This window comes from Tripterygium wilfordii, chromosome 2 (assembly GCF_013401445.1).
Source record: "Tripterygium wilfordii isolate XIE 37 chromosome 2, ASM1340144v1, whole genome shotgun sequence".
Taxonomy (NCBI): Eukaryota; Viridiplantae; Streptophyta; class Magnoliopsida; order Celastrales; family Celastraceae; genus Tripterygium; species Tripterygium wilfordii.
Genome location: NC_052233.1, coordinates 4,466,411 through 4,487,062, shown reverse-complemented (window position 1 = coordinate 4,487,062; position 20,652 = coordinate 4,466,411). Strand labels below are relative to the sequence as shown.

The 20,652-nt window shown below is 37.4% G+C and overlaps 1 pseudogene; it reads right to left on the bottom strand.

Moving 5' to 3' along the window:
• Positions 1 to 3,385: 3,385 nt before the first annotated feature.
• Positions 3,386 to 17,364, bottom strand: LOC120013781 (annotated as a pseudogene).
• Positions 17,365 to 20,652: the final 3,288 nt, after the last annotated feature.

Sequence of the window (20,652 nt, the reverse complement as noted above, 5' to 3'; positions counted from 1 at the left end):
TGCATGTTTTGCATTTATCAAAATTTCATTCAAAATATGAAATATAGTTTAACCATATAAAACATGTCCTAAATATTTTTGCCATAAGCCAATAATTCAACAATATTCTGGGGATTCCTTGGACATTCTTGATTGGTGGTGAGCTAACTAGAACAAAGGGTCACGATCCCGCGAGGGTGAGCTAACTCCCAAAATCCTTTGTTCTTTGAGTGGTTCTTTCCAAAGATGACTAACTAAAGGAAATATGCTACTTTTAGACATATGCTTGTACATTACATAGTTCATTTTAGGGATTGGTGACTTATCCATTCAGTGATTTTGATACTGGATGTTCCAAAAATGGGTACTATCGGGTCGATTGAATTGAATAATGTAGGCGTAAATAATTTCTTTTGGTATTATTGAATTTACTAACCTAGATAATTACATATAGAGACCGTTTGGTTACCCACGTAATGTAATGGTAATTTTATTCACATTACATTACAATGTTTGGTATTCATTAATTTAAAAATATAGTGTAATCCAATTATTTGGTAATGAAGTTCCTTACAAAAACAAGTAATCCAAATACCATATAAAATTTAGTATTGTGATTACAAAATCAAATATTTGTTTCTGGGATCGAAACCGAGATCAACGATCGAGGTCAGGGTCCAGGATCAGGCCAGAGATCTGACAAGGAGCTAGGATCGATGTCAGGATCCGGGATTGGGCTCGAGGTCCAAGATCAGGGCTGAGATCGGGCTCGAGGTCCGGGATCGAGGTCGAGATCTGAGATCAAGCTCGGGATCCAGGATCCGAGATCTCGCCCAAGATCCGAGATCGGGCCAAAGTTAGGCATGTGCTGGGATTGGACCCGGTTCTAGCGAGGGTTCTAGATTAGGCCATGGTCAGGTAGGAGATTCTGGATCGGGCCAAGGTTAGGTCGAAGATTGGGATCTGGCCCGGGTTGGGCCTGGATTGGGTCAGGGTCCGGGTCATGTCGGGGTATGGAATTGAGCCCAAGTCAGGCTTCAAGACTAGCTTTTGATTTTTCAATAATATTTTTAATATATGTAAATGTATTGGAGGGTAATTTTGGAAAACATTAAAAAATGGAATGCATTTCCATTTTATAAACCAAATACGATTACTTTGTAACGACATTACTACAATTACTATCGTAATACATTCAACCAAATGACCCATATAGTACTCAACCATGCATATAAACCTGTACTTGGTCCAAACTGTGTCGATGCATAGTAAACGGGTCAAACCCTCCATTTTGATTATTAGTCCTTTTTCGATAAATAATGTGCAATAATTTTTTGACAAATCAAGTTGATCGATGCCATAATTAATCATCCATGGACCATATAGTACTGTTGAAATTCATGACTACGTACAATTGCCAAAAAATCAAACATATCTCTCTCTCTCTATATATATATATATATATATATTCAATTAACACCACATCCCCAGCAAAACCCATTACATTTCTGTCCTTTATATATGAGTGTGCGTGTCAATTACAACTAATAATATTTTATTTATGCAATGGTGAGGTTTGAGACTTTGAGTAGAGTATGAGTTGGAATTGGAAGTCACCAGCAGTAATGATGTAATGGCATCATGGTACGGAATTTCACAGTACAAAATGAGCCACGAATCTAAATGTAATGTAATAAATATGGTAATATTATAATATATATATACACTATATTATATGGATAGCATACACAGGCATATATATCTTCTGAAATGGATCAAAGGCCAGCTAGCAAGGCCTTTAAAGATTAACCATCAGAATGGGTATGCTTCCATATCAACATTTATATATAATGTTGTCCGAGCAGAACTAATCGTATCCCAATCTCATAATTAATCGACAGAATGGGGTCTTTTAGTTTCAGTTATGTTCCTCGAATTGGCGTCGGACAGGCGCATTCTCTTGTTAGATTGTCTAAAATTTTTGATGACCCACGAGTTTGGCTAGAAGAATTTCCGACCCGTATTCCTGTATTTCTGCTGTAGTTGTTCATGAGGATGTAAACCCTTCTATTTCCTGATCTCATTGTTTTAAACAAGAATGTTCAAGATTTTGCCCTAACAATTTCCTAGGTCATGCACTTAATGCACACTTGCAGTCGGACTCGCACCTAAACCCTAAATCTTAATTCCTAATTAGAGACAACATGATCGTATGTTCATCAATTAAGCCAAGCATATATATGCACCTTAACCACCACATATTTCCAAAAACATACCTGCAATATCAATGCATTCGTCATAAAATCATCAATAGGAATAAATAAAAAGGAAGAGAAGGGTTGGTGAAGCAATTAAAAATGAAATAAATAAAAAGGAGTACGAAGTGCCAGAGATAGTTCTGCTTTCACTTTCTCATCTTGGCAATGCAGTCATTGCATGTCTTGTCCTTTGAGAATGCAATTAAAAACATCATGCTTTCTCTGTTTCTATAAACAACTTCCTGACAAATGCATTCATGGGTCCTTCAAATTTTGAGCTCTAAAAATTGATCTAAAAAATGTTTTTTGGCATTACCACTCTAAATAGAAATTGTGTGCATAAAATACAAAACTGAGAACAAAGAATGAAATCCAACTACTCACGGGTTGCGGCTAAAGAATGCAATCCAACTAAGTGACAGGTTATGCAGGTAGGTAGATGGGCAAAGCAAGATCACAAGGTGAAGAAAGTAAGATGAATGACAATAACCTCCAGACTGCAGAGTGTTCCCTCAAATTTTATTGTTGCCCATCTACCCCTCTCTGAGCAAGTATCAATGAGGCCATGTGGTGTGTTAGCTTCACAGTACAAATTTTCTGAAGAGATCTAGCTGTTCATCATTGTCTCGATATGCTTGTATTATATGTGCATATCAAATTCTTTGTGAAGAACCCAAATGCATGGCATCCCATGCTGATGAATATAAGTATAACCTAATTTTATTAAATGAAAAAAGGAAAACAAAAAAAAAAAGGAAGACAGAAAGAAGTGTCCAACCTAATTCATCCACAAATGCCACATCTTATAATTAGTTTGTTGGAGCCTCCTGTGTAGGAGGAGAACAGGAGACTCCAACAATAGACAGAGTAGGCAGGAAGTACACAGATCTTATCCTCTACACATATTGTGGAGAGACTATTTTAAAAATCGAACTTGTCACGTTACACCCCTGCAGGCTGCAACTCTACAACCATCACCACCACCACCACCACATGTTTGCTCGACTTGCAGACTAGAAACAAAGAAAAAGTATGAGTCAAGGCAGCAAAATGTGCAAAAGGAGAAATGCATTTCTTACAAAAGCACACTAGTTATTTTCCTGTTTCAAAAGATAAAGCAACGTTTCCTCTGGCATTTCTCCCCCAAATGATCAAAAAATAATTACCACTAAAAGTAGTAACTGGGAACTACACAAAAAAAAAAAAATCTAATTCAACAAACACATAAAAGGTTGGTTTAACTAAAGGTTGCCTTGTAGCTTGTCCAACCAACAGGACACAAGATTAACACTACCTAGTCAGAAATACATGAAACCATGTAATGGGTGACCTTTCCATAACAAACCAGCCCCCTCGTATGCGGCACTCGTATAAAAATTAATGCCTTCAAACTCTGCTCCTTTCATGTGCTAGCAAGAGGTCGTATCCACGGAAATCACATTCGCAATACCTGAACAACCCACCATGTGGAGAGTGGGAAAGCCAGCTTCTATTCATGGAAATCACATCCGCAATACCTGAACAACCCATGTGGAGAGTGGGAAAGCCAGCTTCTTCAATAAAGAACGGTTTAAATAAAATGGCTATTGTACTAGTCTTCCTTTGAGGGAGTTGAGTTGACAGTTCCGTTCTCGGAGGAGGTGGTTACCCCCAAAGAAGCATTTGACGATGAATCACTGGTATTAACTCCATTACGGAAACTCCGAGATGGTAATGCAGGGCTTGTCTGAGGATTGTTAGTTGCTGGGGTTTGCCCTGCCTCTGCTAGGCTTTTGATGATGTTCATAACTGTTGGAAGGAACTTGGAAGACAAGGAGATGAACCCAGGAAGCTGTAAACAAAGGGAGCTAGCAATTCACATTCGTAACCATCTTCCATCATTCACACGAGAAAAAAATTGGAAGTAGATATAATGATAAATTGGAAGTAATTTGATGGTCTAACCACTTTTGAACAAATTATCTAATGGACCAGTGTATGTCACTCTTAAGGGTAAAAATTCTAACCGAATCCACAATAGGATGCTTGCTGCAAATAGACATAAAACATCAGCACCCTATCAGGATATCATTTTTAACCCCTTGGGAGAAAGCATGCGTGACCCTCCTGGTGTACCATCAGGGGGTACCCCCCTGGTGACTTATTCAACAAATTTCTTTTTTGCATCTCAATAAAAAAAAAAAACCATGACTATAAGGACTGATAGAACCTATTACGCCTATCTAATTCATACGATACTTTCTGTCCATAGATTGTCATCAACAGTGTTACATTTCAGCACCCACAAGTGGAAAATTAGAAGTAATTCATAAGTCGATCTTGTATATAGTATAGATAAGCTTAATAGTTGAAACAGGATTGAGTCTCCACCAACAATACCAAGGCAACACTTTATGCCATTATCAGCATGGTCTTATAAGTATTTTCAATTTGCTGCAAAAAATCTACAGATCAATGAGGCTGTCACACTTAAAACAAAACTCAACACTTACAGCACCATTGCGAAATTCCCCTGTAATGTCGAGCTGCAACCAGAGGGCCTTAACCAGTAGAAAAGCTACAAAGATACCACCAAGCCACAGAGGATTTCTGCAACAAAGAAGCACCTAAAGTACATAACAGCGGAAAAAAAAATGATGCATTCTAAAGCAGACACCAACAAAATCAATTCATAAGATACCTCAGAAGTGTCATAAATTCGTTAAATCCAAGGACCAGCAAGGCAACAATGGCCCATGGGGGAGGTAACCAGTTGTTATTCTGCTTGTTAGCCTCCTGATAATTTGACGAAAAAAGAAATCAAAATAAAAAAAAATATGGCAGAAGAATCAAATAAAACATCCAATGATGTGGTGAATCTGGTGATATAATCATATAAACCATAGTTCAAAAGAAGTTCAAAATCCAATTAATGGCCTTAGTGCATAATCGATACTACCTGTGCATAGAAGTGAATTGTTATTGCTTCTAAAAAAAATGAAGAAAAAAAGATGGATTGGAGTTGGAATATTTGCACCATATGAAGCTCAAATGAAAAGTTTGTTTGCATACGGCAGGGCTCCGTGGAAAAACTCCTATTTCATACAGATTCTTCACATCAAATTGTTCTTCTAGCAACTGATCATTATACAGTTTACAATGTTACGAACCAAACACTTCAAATCCTATAGAGCATGATTTCGAATCAACAGACCCCATTACCGAGATATGACAACTCTTTCAATAATAGTAGAAATAATTGTATCGAACCTGTTTTCTGTTTATTTTGAGATGACCAACTAAATCGACATTTACCCCCATATGGTTAAGAGAATCGATTTTGAAAAGGTATAAAGATTTTTTCACACAAACAATTGTAGGTTAGAATATCATACCTGAGCAGAAATAGCTTGGGTGACACTATACTCCGTCTCTGCCTTAAATTGCCTCCACAATGATTTGCACTGGACAGGTGTGATTAAAGTCTTCGAGGAAAGAACCTGTATCAATAAAGATACCTTTTTAGTTCTCAAAGGAATGAAGAGTCACTCTATCAACAAACACACCTCTGTGTTAGATGCACACTCACATACACAAACCGTTCACACACACACAATCAAATCTCCATTAAGCTTAGAGAACCTGAGGCAGCTTGTGGTCTATGTCTCCATGACCGCAACCATGCAGCATGTCCACACGCGCGCGCGCACACACACACACTTTCGTAGAATAAACCTCGTCAAATGAATCTACACTATAGGAAAAGCTAGCACATAGATTGCCAGAGTACATATACATACACATATGAGGCTTAAAAAAAAGATATATAGCAATATAATTGCAAACAATCGAACATATGGGATCATGATATTTTAGGTCCCCAAAGCTCCAATTCTTTCACTGAATAGCATTGCTCAGTAATAGCAAAAGAATTTAGAAGATACAATTTTCAGCAAAAGTAAAATGCGAACCTGTTCCCAAGTGCTTGAGGCCAGTGGATCAACAGCTGTGATGCTCCTATCAGTACTAGTCACAGCACTCTTAACATCACCCAAAGCAAGGCATAGAGTGTTTTCAATGTTATCGCTCTCATCATCCAAGCGAATTGCAGCCATTACAGACAGCAACTTTAGGGACTGGAAAAGATTCATACAGAATAAATAACAATTAAGAGATTCAAAACAAACAAAAGAACTCATTATCCAAGAACTAAAAATATATTTGTCTCCACATACTGCAGAGCGAGCAGTTTTGGTAATAGCTCGTATGTCTTCCTTCCCAGTCCAAACACGTGGCATTGAGTCAGAATCATGGCTAAACAAAGTTGAAAACCTGCATGTGAATTTCAAAAGTAATCATAATATTAGAGAAAGCTGCCTGAAACACATCAATGGACTGAAGTTAGATGGCAGAGCTTTGACCTATCCTACATACGGATAAGTACCCTTCCAGCTTCTTCCTTTGCTTTAGCTTCAACCACACCTCTCGCATGGTCCTCTAAACTGTTGAGAATTTTTTCCTTGGCATGTTCATCCATCTCAAAACCGGTAAGTGCACTTGAGAGACAAGAGACAACTGATTCAGTCTCGCGCCTAAGAAGTTTCCTTATTGCTGGCCATGTTTCAGTATTAGCTCCATCTAAAAGTGCCTCAACTGGTCCTGACAGTGCTTCATTCAGTTTTGCCTATGTATGTAAGTTCAGAGGAATAACTTAATTTGCCAACAGTAATCAGTTTGGGCTTCTATTGTAAGATATATCGCAAAACGTGCAACAAGTGTTCAAAACAAAAAACTGGTTAGTGGGCAGATCATGCATGCATATTATATATTTGTGATCGACAAGCAAGTTGGTACAAATACTGGCCACACGGTGAAAAGGCAGGACACTTTCACTGGCAAACATTTTCTTCAATGCCAAACAAAACTCCTCAAAGATAACCCCAATACAATTTCCAACTTGCTTTTCACAAACTTCAACTACATATCTTTGTTTATTTTTACATCACTCAAACCTGACTGAATTCAAAGTCAAGACACTTACAAGACAAAAAGTACACAAATAAAGGTTTCTGGTGCCTCATATAATGAAGTGAGTTCAGACAGCTTGGCAGCACGAACAGATTGGACATGAGCATCGATATCACGTTGAAGCTTATCTCTCACCTTGGATGTGTCCCAGTTTGCTAGTTCGATAACAGCATCTGTAAAAATGGTTGAAGTCAAAATGTTGCTGTTACCAAAACAAACCCGAAGCATATAAGGACTTCCAGAAAAGGACAATATCCAATTTCAAGTATTAAATATATTTCCTCTAGGAATCAATCATAAAATTTCATTCATCCCATACATAATTATTTTTTTGATGATCAAAAACAATATTGTCTTTTATCAACTATAAAAAGCCAATTCAATTTCTCCAATCCTTATAAGTGCGTGTCTTCAAGCTCAAAATCTTTGCTTCTTTTTTTTTTTTTTTGTTCTTTACAATTCTCCGCATGTATTTTTATTTCATTAATATCCAATGCATAAGAGAATTCAATTATACCTGCACAGCCTTCTTCAAACAGAGCCACGTAATACTGTGAGCATTGACGAGCAGCCAAAGAAAACCCTTCTCCTCCAATCAATGCCTTGTCAAATGATTCTTTGAATTTCTCAAATGTCCCACATCTTATATGTCCCAACATGGACTGGAAAGCTGGTTGGACGAGCTAACAATCCAAAAAACAAAAGATATATAACGAGGGAAAAAGAAGCATGGTATAATGCTATAATAATTATAACTCAACAATCATAATCATCATCCGAGCCTTTAGCCTAGAAGTTTGGGGTCGGCTCCATGAGTTTATGAGAAAATCAAAGGGAATTAATTACGTGTATCCGTTTCCGCCATTCATTTCTATTTAGAATCATACTTTCATCAACTCCTATTGAATTTATATCCTTTGATACTACTTCAGGCAATGTCTTTTTTAGGTCTTTCTCTTCGATTTCTACTCTCTCCTATACAATTCCCTTGATTCTCCTCACTGTCGCACCGCGCTATCTCTATGTTGTACATGTCCATACCATATGAAACAGTTTTCTCGCAACTTATCTCCAATTGGTGCTACTCCTACCTTAGAGCTAATAACCTCATTTCTAATCCTATATTTCCTCGTGTAGCCACACATTCAACGGAACATTTGTATTTCTACTACATGCATTTTTTTGGATGTCATCTCTCAATTGATACAAAAACCCCCTTTTTTTTTTGGCAATCTAGTGTATTCATATCTCAATTATAAATTCCTCGATAGAACTATTTTTTATGTCTTCCATAAAACCTATTTATTATTTTATTCCAATTAGATTCAAAATCACGTAAGCAGTCATTATTCATTCCTAATAACCCTCCTGCTATCTATTCATACGAAGGTATCTTTTATTGGTTTTAATAGCAGAAAAGAAAATCTATAAATTCTCCACTCTATTGGTCTATCGTTTATCTTAGGAAATAAGAGACGAAATAGAACGATCTTAGAAAGGATATGATGAAATTCTTTGATTGGTTCTTCCCAAAGAAAAAAAGGATCCGCTTTATTTGACTGGTAGGTATACTAAACAATGAATTCTAATAAATAAAAAAATCGAAAAAATTATAACTAAGAAAAAAAAGTATTCTTATTCAAAACGTCTTGTGATCTTCAACCAATTCTGAACAATAAAAAATGTATTTTCAAAGAAAGCATTCAAAGTTTCTAACGTCCAATACAATCAAGAGAGCATAGTGGACAACTATGCGGCTTGCATGCAATTCATCTTCCTACGATCTTTGGTTTTGCAGCAATACATACCTCAAAAATAACAGAACTATGATTCACTAATAAGTAGAGAACTATTACTTGCAGCAATTTCTCTTCAAGATGCTTTCTCTTTGCAGATCTGACACCTTCATCAAAATATGTAGCTTCAGCGTCATACCTAGAATAAAGAAAACATACACAAAGAATGCATTATTGGTCTAACCCATAAAAGCCACATTTAAAAGAGGTACTTCTTAGCAATGAATAATTTGTAGTGTAAAAAGTAGGTTGAGTCGTCCAATTAGTATAATCCCATTAGAATAAACTACAAGAAAGCAGCATCTAGAAGCCTAGAACGGAACAAATATAAACCCATTGTATCAGATAACGCAAATAAAACTTCAAATCGACATAAACCAAAAGAAATAGCACACATACCCAATGAGATAAGTCATTCAACACATCTCCATGACTAAAAAGCCGTAAGAGCCTGAATGAAAGATCTTACCAACCAGAAATGCATCAAAACCTAGTATACATAAGTCTCTTACTTGACCAAATGTCAACTCAGTCAACATGTCATTTTCGACTACTTTATCTAAATTATTTCTTTCTTAAAAATTCAAAAGACAAAACCACCTTGCATCATATGACCCTCACATTCCCATTTACAACATGGAAATTAGTATTAAACAAATGGATCCCAAGTATATATATATATAATTGGCAAGTCCGGCCCAACTCTACCCGCATCCGTCAAAATTTAACTGCCCTGGCTACAGAAAGGCTATTTCTTACTTTGAACAGGAAACAAAACGGTTACAATGGAGCACATTATCATTGTCCGAGTTCTACCCTTCAGAGGAAGAACCATTAAGTTTTTTATCCATCGCAGGTTCTTAGAAGACCGGCAACAGATAATTTTGCAAATAGACATTCATCAAAGAAATACACTTACTCTGATAAAGAACTGGCAAAAATTGAACTGAGCTTCTTCCCGAAGCCAGAAACTGGGCCAGATTGGACAGCCTCTTCAATATGAAGCCAGTCCTGTGGTGCTTCCAAAGCCAATCATTTGGCCAAAATGCTAAGAATAAGAAGTACATAGATTGTAATTAAAATTGGCGTAATTATAAGGAATTTACCTTGTGTCCAGTGAAACCTTCAAACTTTTCGTGACCAATTTCTTCACAACGTACAGTAGCCACCATGACCTGGCACATGGATCATTGATGGCATAAAAATAAAGAAAATGAGCATCCTTCCTGGGAATATATGCTTCATAAAAAGCCACATATTACCTTGTGGGCTGGAAGGTCGAGATCCTTGTTCTCCTTAATGACTTTCCAGATTTGTTGCGAACTGAATGAAAACCCTGAAGCGGGAACCGCACCCTGCCGATCTCCCGCGAGCCCACCAGGTGCAATAGAATGGAAGAATTGTTGCCGCAAAGTAGCGACCTATCACATAAAATCAACACATATGAATGTTGGAGAAGTTCATGAAAGCAAAGGTGTACTTCAATTTTCCAAATTAAAAAATCCAGATTAAAAGCACAACTATGATTTGCTAAACAGTGGATTGGCAATAGTGTGGCTTTCACTAAAACCTAAGGGTCATACGTTCAAATCGGGAAAACAGCCTCACTGATATGATGGGACAAACAACACAAAAAGACTACTAATTTTTTACAAACATCCATTCTTGATTAACAGAAAAGGAACTCAACAGAAAATCAGTCATGTGACAAAGGAAATATAAATAAAGAAATCCAGGGATTCTTCTAAATCTGTTGTAACTGCATGAATTCAAAAGCAACTGACAGAAATAGATAAAACGACATTGTCTCTTTCCAGTTCTTACCTGCTCTTTAAATTGTTCTTCCTTTTCTTCATAACTACTAAGAGCAACAACTTCAACCTAGCCATTTCAGACAACAAGATAAAACCATCCTAATTACTCGATGTTCATTTAGAAAAATCCAATTTATAATCCTGCCTGCTAACACAAAGCAAGACAGTTTACATTAAAAAACTCGCTTAATGGAGCTTCTTTGTGGGCTTCTGGCTTAGGGACAGAATCCCAGATCTGCATTGAAAAAAGAAAAAGTTAAAAGAGATAAAACTAGGACAAACAAATATTTGTTAAACTAATCAAATAAAAATGGGATACGCCTTGGACTTTACCTTTTGAATATCTTCCCTTAGGACAGGTTCCAAGTTTTCCAGAGGCGTCTGTAAGAAGTTAAATATTATCATATGATAACAATCTCGGGTAGAATCCAACAAGTTCAATGGCAAGGTACAAGAGTACACGTTCCAACGAAAAAAGTATATGACATATGATAGGATAGATGAAAAATGAAATAAGCGCACCCTTGTTTTATCGTGTATGACAAACATCAGAGTAGTCTTACGTGGACTAAACAATCGCATCATAACCTGGATGAAGGTAAAAAGACGAAACAAAGCAAAAACAACATAAGCCGAGCTGCTGAAGTCTTTAAATTTCACAACCGACATCCACCCATATGGGTCGGCTGTACCCAAGGCCTTCCAGCCCATACTAGAAAACCTTGGGTACTAAAGGAGGCTCATACCTCCCCTATAAACAATATCTTAGCTCCCACATCTTCCAATGTGGGACAATCCTATCAATACCCTCCCCTTCAAGACCAACGCCCATGTTGGTGGAGCACCATGGCCGGCCCCTCCACAGGGCCCTTGCCCCCGTGGGTTGAGCACCATGGCCGGCCACTCCACAGGTGCGGTACCTTAGCTCCCACATCACCTTGGGTACTAAGGAAGGCCCATACCTCTCCTATAAACAATACCTTAGCTCCCACATCTTCCAATGTGGGACAATCCTATCAATACCCTTCCCTTCAAGACCAACGCCTACGTTGGTCAAGCACCATGGCCGGCCCCTCCGCAGGGCCCTTGCCCCCGTGGGTCGAGCACCATGGCCGGCCACTCCGCAGGTGCGGCCCCAAGTTGAAGGCGCAACAAGATCGTATGCTTCGATACCATTGATAGAGTCGCCTCCATACACGCTCAATACCCAAGGCCCAACCGACACCCACCCATATGGGCCGGCTGTACCCAAGGCCTTCCAGCCCATACTAGAAAACCTTGGGTACTAAGGGAGGTCCATACCTCCTCCTATAAACAATACCTTTGCTCCCACATCTTCCAATGTGGGACAATCCTATCAGATACCTGGAACACAGTCTTCAAAAGAGGTTTATTTGCAGCTTGTTCGCGACCAATATCATGACACCACCTACAAAAGTGTAATGTTACTTTGGACAACTAATCAAAAGCACCATGGCAAGCCCCCTCAAAAAAGTATAAACTTACATGTTTATTAGGACTATATCTGAAACAGCTAAAGCAAAAAGAGCACTCTGCTTCTCAAATGTTGTATCATCCTGAGGAAGTGACAAAGATGAGAGCTTAGTCTTGCCAAAATGGCCAATTATGTGTTCAGAGAATACACACAACATAATATCATTTATCATTTTCCAGGGATTGAGGGATTCAAACCCTGCCTTCAGGTAGCAAACTCTAATTATTGGTGCCTCTCACTTGCATATAGTCTTTTAATTGAAAAAAAGAAAAATTATTGCAAACCCAAAGCTACAAAAGGTTCAAGGTTAGAGCCTCAGCTGTCTATATTAAATATAAGACATATGAATATATGGGAAAATAGCACCTACCACCCTCAGACTATGCAGCTAACATGAGTCGTCAAAGTAGACAGAAATTTTGTCATGTGAGACTCACATGACCTTCTAAGAACTTGATTCAGATAAAATTAAAGTCATAGAAACATCATCATTATCCGAACCTTGTCGCAAACTATTTGGGGTGAAGTTATACAAAAATATTTAAGAAGAAAAAGGTCCACTTCTTCCTGCTTAACGCAAAGAAGAGCCCCAAGGTACTCTCAATTTCGTGATTGCTTGAGAATCCAAGATGTACAACCATTCTGAGTATAACAATATGCATGTATTTATAGATATGTTAAGGCAGAACAAAAGGAGTTCATGTTTGGTAATTATGAGCTCTGTTGGATATGTTGGTTTCGATTCTTGCTTGTTCTGTAACGGTCTGAACTTTCTTATTCACCTGCCTTTTGATTCTTCTTATTTGTACCATCTTCTTCGCGTTAATTGAGAGTTTATTCAATCATCGGTTGAATGGCTCTTAAATCTAAAGCTAGCAGGAATGTTTCAGCAAACACTTCAATGGAGAAGGTTTCCAATTGACCATAACTGATGCTTCTTTTGTTCCCAATAAGGTCTCTGATAGCGTCACAAAATAGTTTATAGGAATAAGAGGATAAATAGATGTATTCAAACTTCTTGATTGTAATACTGATTCAAAGAGCTGTCTATTACAACTGGAAACAAGGGAAATAATGTAGAAAAGGAAACCCTAGCCTTTGAGGGACTAGGACTTCTCACTCTCTTCCAGAGAAAACCAGCACCAACCAAGATGCCTTCCTACACTGCCAGCAGCCCCTATAACAACCACAGCAACACTAATCAGAAAAAAGGCTAAACCAATACAGCTAGAGCAAGTGTCCCAATCAGACAATGCCACGCGTCCCCTTCTTTTTGTATTGTTTGGTAATTAAAGGTCTATCATCAGTCTCCCTCATTGAGTTGCACACTATTATTTTTTTTTGCTGAAGATAGAACATTCTTATTATTTTGAGATCGATGCAGGTCTAAGATCTAGCATAACGAAATCCAAGGGTCCCCCTGAAAGAAATTCTTCTGCAATGGCATTTGACAGTTTCTGGTAAATAATGAGTTTTTAACCAAGGAAAGTCAGTAGATTTTAAGTTTGCACACAAATTGGATCTCTTAATTTTGTTTTGGGTAGTTACATGGGTCCCACGTGATCAAGTTCAAGGATAAGTGGTCCTCCATGACTACATTCTTGTTGTCAAAAGACAGCAATGTCTTTGATATTCTTAGACAGTCTTGATGTAACCTTTTCTTTTTATTTCACAGTTGTTCACTTTATGTACTCCTCTTTCTGTTGCAATATCTAGGTGCCCCTTAATAAACTTTCGTTTGCATTAAAAAGAATTTATCAAATTTCATCATGTTTAACGACAAATATCAAATGAAGAGAGTTTGGCAACTAAACCTTAGCTGGGATTTTTTTTTCAATTTTCATAGTTGAGGAGGTAAATTGCCTCAAGCTCCATAGTTTGAGGCTACCCTATGCTATTTTCCCTTTAAAGATAGACAGATTGATATACAATCAAGTTTTACATATCTGCACATGCGTATTGAAACTCAAAAGTCTCAATGGAATCCACTTGAAAGAGTTCAGTCACAAAAAACACGATTCCAATAAGATTGTTTTAGCAGGGGCATAGAAGGTATTCTTCAATCTTCAAATTTCAAAAGCCTTTAGACATTTTATGTTTCGACATTCCATTTGGTCATCTAGCTTAAACTGAAACGACAAATCATAGGAACTCATAAACAAAAATCCTAAATCACACATGAAACACGTACTCAATATCTTAACATTCTAGAACTTCACCATCTTGAAACCCAAGTACTAATTTTTCGATTTCCTAAAGATAATTAAAAAGCCTCAAGTTAATACTAGTGTTTTTAGCAGCAAATAATAAAATTTGATCCAAGAATCTGAATCAAGTACATGAACAATAAATATCTGTAAATGTTAAGTATTTTATAAAGACATAAAGTTGCATTCACAAAAGAAAAAGATTTACTAGTGATAAACAATCAATAGCCATAATGCCATGTTACTGCAGTCAAAGGTGGGTCTGAAAGAAATAAAGAATGAAAGTATTCCTAGTTGAGCTAGATGACAATCTGTTCCTAAAGTCAGGGAAAATGAATGAAGTCATGACTTTCGTAGACTCCAGCATCTGAAATATTCCTCATGAGCATACAAAAGGTGCAAGACCCATTTCGGAAAATATATGTCGAAACCAAGAATCTTGCACAATACTTTGTGTACTGCGGTAGATATGAGGCAACGACAAGAAAGAAGCAAACTAATATTTAAAAAAATATATACGAAATTAATCTATTTACAAAAATTAGAAAAGTAAAGAAAGTAAAAAAGGGAAACCTCTCCTCATTCTCTTCCATCCGTGCCCTCCAAGTCCATTACAAGAGTACAAGGTTCAATGCCAGTACATCTTGCCAACCAAATACCTTTAGTAGTTTGAGACCTAAGAAGCAGCCCAACCAGTCAGCTTTCTGAAGGACAAAAACTCAAGTGACCCTTAAAGTGGAAAAGACAAACATACTGATAGGGTCGTGCCCATACACGCTCAGCACCCAAGGCCCAACCGACACCCACCCACATGGGCCGGCTGTATCCAAGGCCTCCCAGCCCATACTAGAAAATCTTGGGTACTAAGGGAGGCCCATACCTCCCCCTATAAACAACACCTTAGCTCCCACATCTTTCGATGTGGGACAATCCTATCACATACCTTCCTTTGAATGCATCCATCTCCCTGAAGTTGGTACTAAATAAATGATTGAATAGAGTGCTCTTCCCTATGCAGAAAATAGAAAACAATGCCAGACTCTTATCAATGGTGTAGTTCGAGAACAAAATTCATTTATTACTATACTATAACATATTAATGAACAAATACTGACAACGGAAAGAGGTGGGTAAAACCTGGAGAACACCATGTTCAGGAAATTATCAATACAATAAATTTGAAAATAAAGTTCATATTTGTTGTACTTCAAGAATTCATTCAATACATAACCTCATATCTAGGATGTGTCATACTGTTCTCACTTCTTGACAGTGATTTAGGTGAAATGTACATATTATTGAATTCTTTATCACACAGGTGAACACTGCTCAAGCACAGTATTTCAAGCTAGTAAAGATAGAAACGCATTCGCTTTGATGTTACTTCAAGATTATTAAGCTTCAATCAGCAAAGACAAATCCCTCAGCAATAAAACCTCTCCCATGTAGTGGTTGGATGACATGCATATGATCATATCAAGCCTTCAATAACAAGGCACCACCAATGCAGCACAAATATAAAAAACTAATACAGCAACAGAAATTAAAATGCATACCACTACTTTGGGGGCCCATTATGGAGACAACAGCATATGATAATCCACATTGCCACAACTTCACTTCCTTGATAAAATGTTCAAGTCCTTCAGCTTTGAACATGCCATCTCCATCAATCAACTGAGTAGAACAACTTTCATCGCTTGCTGAAAAACCACAAAGCCCATTTTTTTAGGAGAAAATTAAACTTCATGACTTTTACTACTTCCTATCATTCACACTTCTTACCAGCTGGCAAATCAATGGAGCATGTAGAATCATCCAAAACAGATTATGGCTTTGGCCCACAATGATAATTTGCCAATGCAATTACATGTCATATAGATTGACAACAGTAATCTCCATCTATGTTACATGAATAGAAACGGCAGACTATTGTCATGAACTTTAAAAAAGTGTTCGTTCCCACCTAATACTATTAGGAGCTTCCAGAACCATTGTCAACAGGAATGTCATGTTCGAGTAGTATAGTTCGAAGAACGCAATCTCAAAACCACTTATTAGCCCAACTCAGAATTAATTCCTTATAGCAAACACTGGACCTCCATTCGCAATTTCCAAAGAAAAGCAAGAAAGATGAATAGATTGTATGGCATGAATGTGCCTTTTTTGTTCTTCGATGGCTCAATTTCAACAAAATGGGACTGACTCGCACGATTTACGAGAGCTCTCTGAAACCTAGAATGCTAGGTCGAACAGAGCAAACATCCATCACTGCAACTATAAATACCATTTCACGTTATACCAGAAGAATTTAATTGACCCAAACAAATTCAACCCATAAAGCAGCTTTCAGAAATAGACGACGGAGTTACAATTGAACCTAAAACGCACATCAGCAGTAAAACCTGCACAATTAACACCAATGAAACATGCAATTACAATTGAAAACAGCTTTGAATAGCAGAAAACAAGAGAGACTTATAAATCAACAGGATCACATCAACGGGATTTGAGAGGGTACCCATTTGAATTGGATCGTTATCGCTGCAGATCAACTGATTAATTGATGCGGAACGCCAGAACTAAACCACGTTTAGCTCTAGAAAATCCAGGAATCACCAAAACGCACAGAAAACAAGAAATCCAGGAATCACCAGAGTGCAGTGAGAAAACTCTCTACAGACTAAAGTATTCAATGGAAAAGTAGCACCAAGCCACATTAACTCTAGAAAATCCAGAATCCAGAAAATCACCAGAACGCACGGAAAACCCGAAATCCAGAAATCCACCGGAGAGTGCACAGAAAAACTCTAGCGATTTTTTAAAAATAACCTTCGTTAATAAACAATTTTTAAATCTCATATTTTTTTTTAAAACAATTAAATATAACCCTTTTATCAGAGGAAAAGACATTCATACCCTTTCACTTCTTTTCATGCATTACCTCTCTTTTGAAATCTTAAAAATGGTTTTCCGTTCCAAAAGCACTCCTCTCCCTCTACGAAACCACTCTCTCTCCTTCAAACCCAGTAAAACCACTCATCTATACCTATTTCATTCAAAATTTGTCACAGATCTAGTGAAATTCATACGCCAAAGATCAAATCTTCAAGGTTGAAGTATCGGGACGTCTAAGCTCCGTAAGCTGCCATAGCAACGTCGTCGAAGACGCAAACAAGCCTAAAGTCGGCAACGCAAGCTCCGTATTCGTTCCCGTAGAACATATAAGTGCTCACCGTCGTCGCTAAAGTGTCCAACCCTTCGTCTCCTACTTCACCGAGTCTACATTTTACCGTACAACATTTTGTGCTCAAAAATCTTGTCATTTAAATCGAGAAGGAAGATAGCACTAAACTAAGGTTAGTGTAGTGCATTTTATGAGTTACTATACCAGTACCAATATTTCGTTGATAAATGCCTTTTCGTTGATGTGAGACAAATTTTTCGTTGGTTACTTCATTCGTTTTCGTTTAACTCAGGCAATTTTTTCGTTGATAAAATATTTATAGCGTTGATAATATCACGATTTCAATGAAGGGGGTTTCTCACGCAACAACTTTAACCATGGCTAGATGCATAGCGCAGAAGATGGTTCGACCAGTCAAAAAATATAAGGTTGAAGACATAATGAACAGGATGGATAGACCAGTCGTAAATGGCAGAAAGTTTACACTTACACTTCACCATTCTGGGATTCTTCAATTCTTTCCAGGAATATCAACTCATGTGAAGTACGTTGGAGGATTCATAGACGAATTTAATTGTGACCCTTCTTCGATGTCCATGTTTCACATTGAATTGTATCTTGAGGGTTTAGGGTATGAAACATATGATAAGTGCTACTACCAGGTACCAGGTATCAAAGATCTAGAACATGGACTTCGGATATTGAAGAACAACTGCGATATAAGAGATATGATTGCAGCGGTTAATGGATACGAATGTATCAACGTCTTTGTTTCCCACAAATATTCAAATGATGAGGAGCCCAAGGCAGATATGGCAGAGGATGTCATATAAACTGTTCAAAAGGCAGCAAATCTCGATGAATAATAGCAACTTTATGGTTATCACATTAGTTCGTTGCTGGGTTTGTAGTTTCGGTATTAGGTTCTGTTAGCGTAATAAAAACACTAGTAAATAGATTTCGTCGCTAAACTTGTGTATGTTCGTTGCTAAACGTGTATATTTTGGTTGCTAAACGTGTGTATTTTCGTTGCTAAACGTGTGTATTCTCGTTGCTAAATGTCTGTATTGTCGTTGATAATTAGACAGTTTTTTTAGTTGATAATTGTTTTACTTTTCTTAAATCATACCAATTGCAGGTATTTCGTTGATAACTATTTTACTTTTTGTTGCTAAACATGTATAATTTGTGCATGTTTCGTTGACAAATTGCATGTTTTTGGTTTTTAATTTTTCACATGCAAGTTTTGGTTGATAACCCTATTACTTTTCGTTGAATTTTTTGGTTGAATACTCACTTATTTTGTGATTCAGAAATGGAAAAGGTTAGCATATTGGTTCGTTATTGTGGGTCTTGGGAAAATGTTGGTCTCAGTTATGCATATAAAGGTGGGAAGAGTAATGGCATGATCATTCCAAATGACATTTCCTACAACCAATTATTGGATATGGTGTACGAATTGACCAATATCGATCGTCAGACACATAACATCCAATTGAAGTATATTTTCAATGTCCATGGTCCAACTAAACCTGTTGAGATTGAAGGTGACAGGTATGTTCATTTTTTTGTACGATGCAACAGCGACAAGAACATACCTGGGACATCTCTATGCATTTCAAACACTGATAGAGAGGTATATGATGATGATACTGAGGTAAATTTTGAGTTAAATGATGATCGATATGATATTGCAGATACAGAATTGTTTGATGAACCCGACATAGTTGGATTCAGCCGGAACATTGATGATCGTAACGAACCTGAGATAAATATATCAGAAGTTAACGTCAATGATCATACAACTGCCCAGGAAAATTTTTCTTCTGAGGGTAATGCTAGATTTGCCGGTTCTAATTCAATTGATGCGTCACAAAGCTGTGGTAATATGATCTCACTTGTTGTACATGATGATTCATATGGTGTTTTGAAAGTTGGAGAAATATTTCCAGACAAAAAGACCTTGTTTAAAAAGCTATGCATGCATGCGCTTCATTTGCACTTCTAATTCAAAGTGGCAAAATGATAAAAACTCTTTTTGTTGTTCGATGCAAAGTAAGTGAATGCAAGTGGTGGCTTCGAGCAACAAGAGTTTAGGACACTTGTTTTTTCGTGATAAAGGTATATCGTGATGAACATTTGTCTTCTTCTTGTTTTGAATTTCATGAAGCTCGACAAGCAACAGGTTGGGTTGTGGGGGAATGCATTAAGTCTAAATATGAGGGGGTTAGTTGCATTTATAGACCAAATGACATTGTCAAGGATTTTCAGAGAGTGCGTGGAGTTTCAATCACTTATGGGAAAGCTTGGAGGGCTAGAGAAAGTGCCCTACATTCATTGCATGGTACGCCAGAACAATCTTTTGCTGAACTTCTCTCTTTTTTTGCACAATTGGAATCAAACAATCCAGGAACAGTAACACATATTGAGTCGGATTCTATCAATCGATTCAAATACTGTTTCATGGCCATTGGACCATTATTAAGAGGTTCTCGTACTTGTATAAGACCTGTAATTTGTGTTGATGGAACTCATTTGAAAGGTAAGTATCTTGGAACATTATTTGTTGCCACAGGATGGAAGCAACCAGGTTTATCCTTTGGTTTTTGGAGTAGGGGATTCAGAAAATGATGATGTGTGGACATGGTTCTTTGAAAAATTGAATGGAGCTATTGGAAGCATGGATTCACTTGTTTTTATCTCGGACAGGAATGCAAGTATTGAAAAAAGTATCCGGAGAGTTTTTCCAGAGGCCATACATGGTGTTTGCATGTATCACCTTGGTCAGAATTTGAAGTGCAAAAAGTTTAGTGATTCCGTCATCCCTGTATCCTACAAGGTAGCAAAGTCATACGATAAGGTGGAGTTTCACCATATCATGAATTAAATATGCAAATTCAATGCAGGTA